Below are 6276 nucleotides of genomic sequence, written 5' to 3' on the forward strand. Positions count from 1 at the left end.
ATGAAATAGAATAAGACATACAAATAAAGAAAAATGTAATACTATTATTTACAAAAGAAAAAAAATAAAAGCAAACTATTTGAACGAATAAATAGTTCACTTGTTTCGTTTAACAAAGTATAACTATTCATAAATGCAAACAAAAAATAAGAATAACAATAACACTATAGTTCATAAGTTTTGAAATTGCAACATAATAATTGTTTATAACTAAAAACATATTTTTTTAGAATTAAGTAAACATGATAAAATGAATAAAATAAAATCAAAATTAATAAATGCATTTTCATCAAAATTAAATTCAATAGTACATGATAATATTTTAAAAATTATAAAAAAAATAGAATTCAAAGTCATAAACAAAAGGATCTTATCTAGTAGTAGAATAAATCAAAATCAACTCAACTATAACTACGTGTACTTCTAGTAATTTAAATATAAATATATTTATAAATTATATATCTTAAATATAAATATATATTTATAAGTATGTTAAATATGTTAAAATTAAAAAAATTGAGCAGAGAATGAATATAAAAAGATAATGATAAAGTAGAAATAACGATGTTTCCATTTCAGAAAATGTAATTAGAATAAGACATTTAAAAACATATGCATTATTGCTGAAATGAGACATTTATTGGCGGATGGACGAAAAATGAAAAATTAAACATTTAATACACGGAGGGAGTAGTATTTTTTTTTCTGAATTTTATAATTCAAGAGATTTGATCTCTTTAAAGAATTTTCATAAGTTAATCTATGAAAAATATAAACATAATTTGCAAACAATTGAGTATGCATTAATAACTAAATAATTTTAGTTCCAAGTATTATTTTTTTATTTTTTATTTTTAGATAGAAAACCTCCAACTTTATTATTGAATTCATCAAGTTAAAGATTCATTTTACTATACAACAATTTCCAATAATCATACCTATATTTTTAAATTAAAAGTCTAATAAAAGGCAAAATAATAATATACAAATTTAATTACAAAAGAGAATTTAAATTAAAAAGATTTAATACAAAGTCTTATAAATTAATAGTCCAAATTAAAACCTAATATTTAAAACATAAATATAATGATATAGCCATAACACCCAATTTGGAACTCTAAATTTTTATAAATTTTCAATCATAAAATTCAACACAAATAAAGCCCAAATAACACACTCCTTAAACTAATATCCAGCACAATTAAAGCCCAAATAATAGTACACCATAAATTAAAATTCCCTACAGACCCCACGTGAAAAATCGGCGCCGCCCTCTCCCCCTCCCCCGAATTGGCGCTGGCTCTCACTCTCCATCTCCATTCCTCTGTCCGCCGGTCTGCTCGCCCAGAGAAGACAGCCGAGGACGCGGAGGCACCACCATTTCCTCTTCTCTCTCTCTGTCTCTCCCTCATCGGTGCTCCCTCCGCCTCGCTACTTCGCAGCCCGCCTGCACCGGCCAGCCTCGCCGGCGTTCCTTCCGCACAGCCTCGCCGGCCATGCCGCCTGACTCGCAGCTCCACCGCCCTGCTTCAACGGCGCCGTGGAGTTCTTTGTGTCTGAATGGGCACCTCCACGGCCTGTGCTGGCTGGTGCTCCTGTCCTCCGACGCCGACGATGAGCCAACCGCCGCCTTGCCGCCACCACCCCTCCTCCCTCAGTCTTGTCGCGCTCGTCATCCATCGTCGGAGCTGTCGCCGGATTCCAAGAGCTCTTCCCTGCTGCAATCAAAATTAAAAATGAAGAAATCAGAAATCAGTAAAAAAAAATGGAGATTAATGGTGTGAAAGTGTATTTATATAAGTGTTTAATCTTCTATGAGAAGCTATCATTTTATTAGACCAATTTTTTCTCCAATCCCTCTCTTCTCGTTTCTCTAATCTGTCCCCCTCTCTCTCTTTCTTCACATAAAAAATAGTAGTTTTACCATTTTCCCTCCAAAAAGGGTATTATAGTAACTTTAATAAACTGCCACTTTTAAGTAGTATAGATTTTTGATAATCAATCGCTAATTCCCTAATTTAAGCAGAAAAATTAGTATTCAATGTACTATTATAATTGACGCATTGTTAATTTTTTAACATTTTATAAATATTTTAACTTACAATGTAAAATTAATGATAGTTCCATAGGGGTGTATTAGGGTGCCACTATAGTTAGGATAACGACATAACACCAATATACACCGTTAGATCCGGAAATCCAACGCTTAAGATTAAATTTCACTAACATAATACAGATTGCAGTCTAGTATATTACGAATTGCAGTCATGGGCATTTTAGTCATTTCATATAGAATTAAATTGGGGATATTCGCCAAAAATAGAATCACTCTCCAAATCCATCTCTCTTTCTCTCCCCGGCTCTTCTCTCTCTCCCCGACTCCATACAACAATTACTCTCATTCCGCCGCATCCATATTCACAAATCGATTTCCAGCCGCCTCCGCCTCTGCACCGTGAAACTTCGATATCCAGCCACGACTACACCGTCAATCGCGCGATTTACGATTAATTTCTGGAATTTCGAACGCCTACAACAACTAAACGGTGAAATCAGTTCACAAGGTCTGTTAATCGGATACCGTTTGGTGTTGATCGAAATAGGTTTCGAGAATGTTATTCTGCTTGTGTATGCAGATTTATGTATGTGTTTATTGATTTTTGTTCATGTTTCCTTGATCAACAAAATTTTAATTTGATGTTTTGAAATTTTGGTTGATGTGAGCTACTGTAACCATCGATTTTGGTTGATGTGCCACAGATTTTTACTCAATTAATCACGATTTGTGAGGTGTTGTTCGGTTAGGAAACTCTAGATCAGTGAGCAACTGTAACCATCGATTTTGGTTGATGTGCCATCGAATTTTACTCAATTAATCTCGATTTGTGGATGATTTGGTTGTTGATTGGTTGTTAAAATGTAGACACGGAATGTTTTTGGATATTACTTGTATGATGGATGATATTTGATTGATGTTCTTGGTTTAATTCTGTGATAGAAGAATTATAATGGCAAGAAAGAGAACAAGAACCGAACCCGATGAGGACGAGGTTGAAACAAGTAATAGTGAATGGAATATGAATGAAGAAGAGTTTGAAGAAATCAGCAATAGCATGAATGAAGATGAACCACAATCTGTACAAGGAGGTTTAGGTATTGTGATACATATATATTGCAGTATTGATTGTTATATATTGTAGCGCATCATGTAGAATATTGCAGTATTGTTCTATAACAAGATATTTAAATGTGAAGCAGCAGTGGGATATAATAGAATTGGGCTTCGGGGCACTTCTGAATTTCAAGTTAAATTACATGCCTCCAAACTGAGGTTCTGGCTTGCAGCATCCTTCAACCTATAGGAGGGCCTGGGACAGATTCCAAGCCAAATATTGTACATCAATATTGTATAACAACGACAATAGGGTCTTTGGTTGTGTGTTGAGACTTGCCTCACATCAGTTTGCGGAGGCAAAAAAGAGAGGACCGATAGATGTGGAGAAGATGGTCGCAAAATACAACAATAAACCATCTTGGCTTACCTCACAATGACAATAGGGCCTATGGCTGCTGCAATGATGAATTAAGTCTTGGCTGTTTGAATGAACTCGTACTGAAACATTAAGTTTTATAGTTTTATTTTTGGGTAGACAATGTGACTGACTTAATTTGATTTGAATTTTTATCAATAATTATTTTGATGTCAGTTACTTATAAAATGTTTGCACGCTTGAGATTAATTACAGGTATTCTGCTTGCATGGTTGAGATTAATTACAGGTAAAGAATATCTCAAAACATTATACAACAAATTGTTATTAGTTGCACTGCAACTTATATAGCCATGTACATCAATCTCGACTCAAACTAAATTGTTCTCACTAATAAACATGAATTACTATAACAGTAAAAATTAGTCCTAATGTGGTATGAAATGAGTAAATTAATAGAATGAATAAGAACATTAATCCTAATGTGGTATGAAATGAGAAAACTAATAGAATGAATAAGAAATATCTAATGGGGTAAGCTATAGTTTCGCTCCATTAAACTACACAAGAAAGAAAAATTATTACAATAATATGTAAATTGCAACATTGTTGTGGTAACACTGCAATATTCATTGAATAAGACTGCAATATAGTAATGTAAAAATTTGTAATTAAAAAGGATTGAAGTTACACTATTTACTGAAATGGAAGGAAACTTGGAAACAATAGTATAAAATTAATATTTAATCCTACTGTCGTGTGAAATTAATGAAGTAATAGAAAAAAGCAAATAGTGTGTCTGCACTCGTTTAATTAGACTGCAATATAGCGATCCTAATACTGCAATTTACAATGTATACGACTGCAATCTGGTAATGTAAAAATGAACTAACAATTTTATATTCCCTTTTATCAGCCACACCAAGTGGAGAAAATATTCAGTGGTCTAGACACACCACGTGGCATGATGACGTGGTGTGTCCCACTAATTAGCACTTGACAAGTGTAAGTAGGAAGAATCTAAAGATATAAACTATTTAAGGTATTAAGATTATATGAATGATATAAAATCTTGAAATTTGGAAATTTTCTAAATCACTCTATGAATGAATAAGAACTATATAGTGTGGTGAGCTACAATTTACCTCCATTAAACTACATCAGAAAGAAAAATTATTACAATCATATGTAAACTGCAACATTGTTGTGGTAACACTGCAACCTTCATTGAATAAGACTGCAATATAGTAATGCAAAAATTTGTAATTAAAAAGGATTGAAGTTACACTATTTATTGAAATGAAAGGCAACTTGGAAACAATAGTATAAAATTAATATTTAATCCTACTATGGTGTGAAAATAATGAAGTAATAGAAAGAAGCAAATAGTGTGCCTGCACTCGCTTAATTAGACTGCAATATAGCGATCCTAATACTGCAATTTACAATGTATACGACAACAATATGGTAATGTAAAAATGAACTAACAATTTTATATTCCTTTTTGTCGGCCACAGTTCCTAGAGTCATGGTGACCAAATTCTCCACATTTTTTACACTGACGCAAGGGTTTGCTGTTCAACTTTATAGCCTTCTCCTTCGTGGACACCAAACGGCTTTTAGAATCACTTGCCGAACCTTTGGTCAACACAACTGATGGTGGTTGTACTTCAACCACAGCCGGCGTTTCAGCAAAATAGAAATCTTTAACTGTCTTACCCTTGTCTGCTGAAGATAGTTAAGGGATTCTTGTCATAAGACTCTTCCCAAGCTCATCAATTCCAGCTGAAACATATCAATGATCGCACTATCACCATCAAATTTTTCATGTAACTGAAAAAAATGTCAACAGCTTTATTCTTTGAGAGCTGCTTTGGATCTGATGGAATTTCAGTTTCTCTCAAACTTCGAGCTGGTCCACGAATAGCATCGGCTAAGGCAGTCTTCAACCACCTCACATGAAAGTACTTATCAGGTATAACCTTCACAAATCTGTTCTTGAAAACCAAAAATATATGACTACAAAGAATTCCCTCCCTCCCAAACAATTTGCAAGAACAGGAATACGAATTCTCACTGATCGTATAGGTAACGACCCAAGATTTACCATACATGTCCTTTATTGTGGAGATCTCTGGCACACATGCAACTGGATCAAATGATAAAACATGAGGCAAATTAGTTAATAAACGATTGGCTACAATAAACAATTAGGTGAACAACAATGTGATACACATAAACCAGCAATTATTTCATACAAAATACAGATCAATAATCTTGATTAAGCAAGAAACAGAATATGACAACAATTACTACAAACTACTGAACAGATGCAGAATCAGCGGTTAATGCATCCAAATTTCGTAATACAGAAACAAAGTATTGCCATTAAATCAAACATTACTCGTCTACCAATATTGAACAAAACTAGAAACGTACTCTACTAAACAAGTATTCATCAAAAAAACAAATCTAACAAAATCAAAAACTACTCTTCAACCAAAATCAAACAACACTCATCAACCAATATTAAACATAAATAGAAACATACTTCTTCAAAAAAAAGGTCAAGAATCGTCAAAACAGTCAACAAATTTGTTGTCAAAATCGTCCAATAACTGACCATTATTTTACAACTAAACATGTCGATGCTCACCTTCAAGAAAAACATCCAAATCAAAATCGATGATCCAGTCGCCCATATTCTCATCAATTTGTGGAATGAATTGCAGAAACCTATGAAGAGAACACGATTTGGAGATTTCTAGGTTCTCAAATTAGGATTG

This window comes from Salvia hispanica, chromosome 2 (assembly GCF_029641045.1).
Source record: "Salvia hispanica isolate PSC_SH4W2 chromosome 2, Shi_PSC_v1, whole genome shotgun sequence".
NCBI classification, from domain to species: domain Eukaryota; kingdom Viridiplantae; phylum Streptophyta; class Magnoliopsida; order Lamiales; family Lamiaceae; genus Salvia; species Salvia hispanica.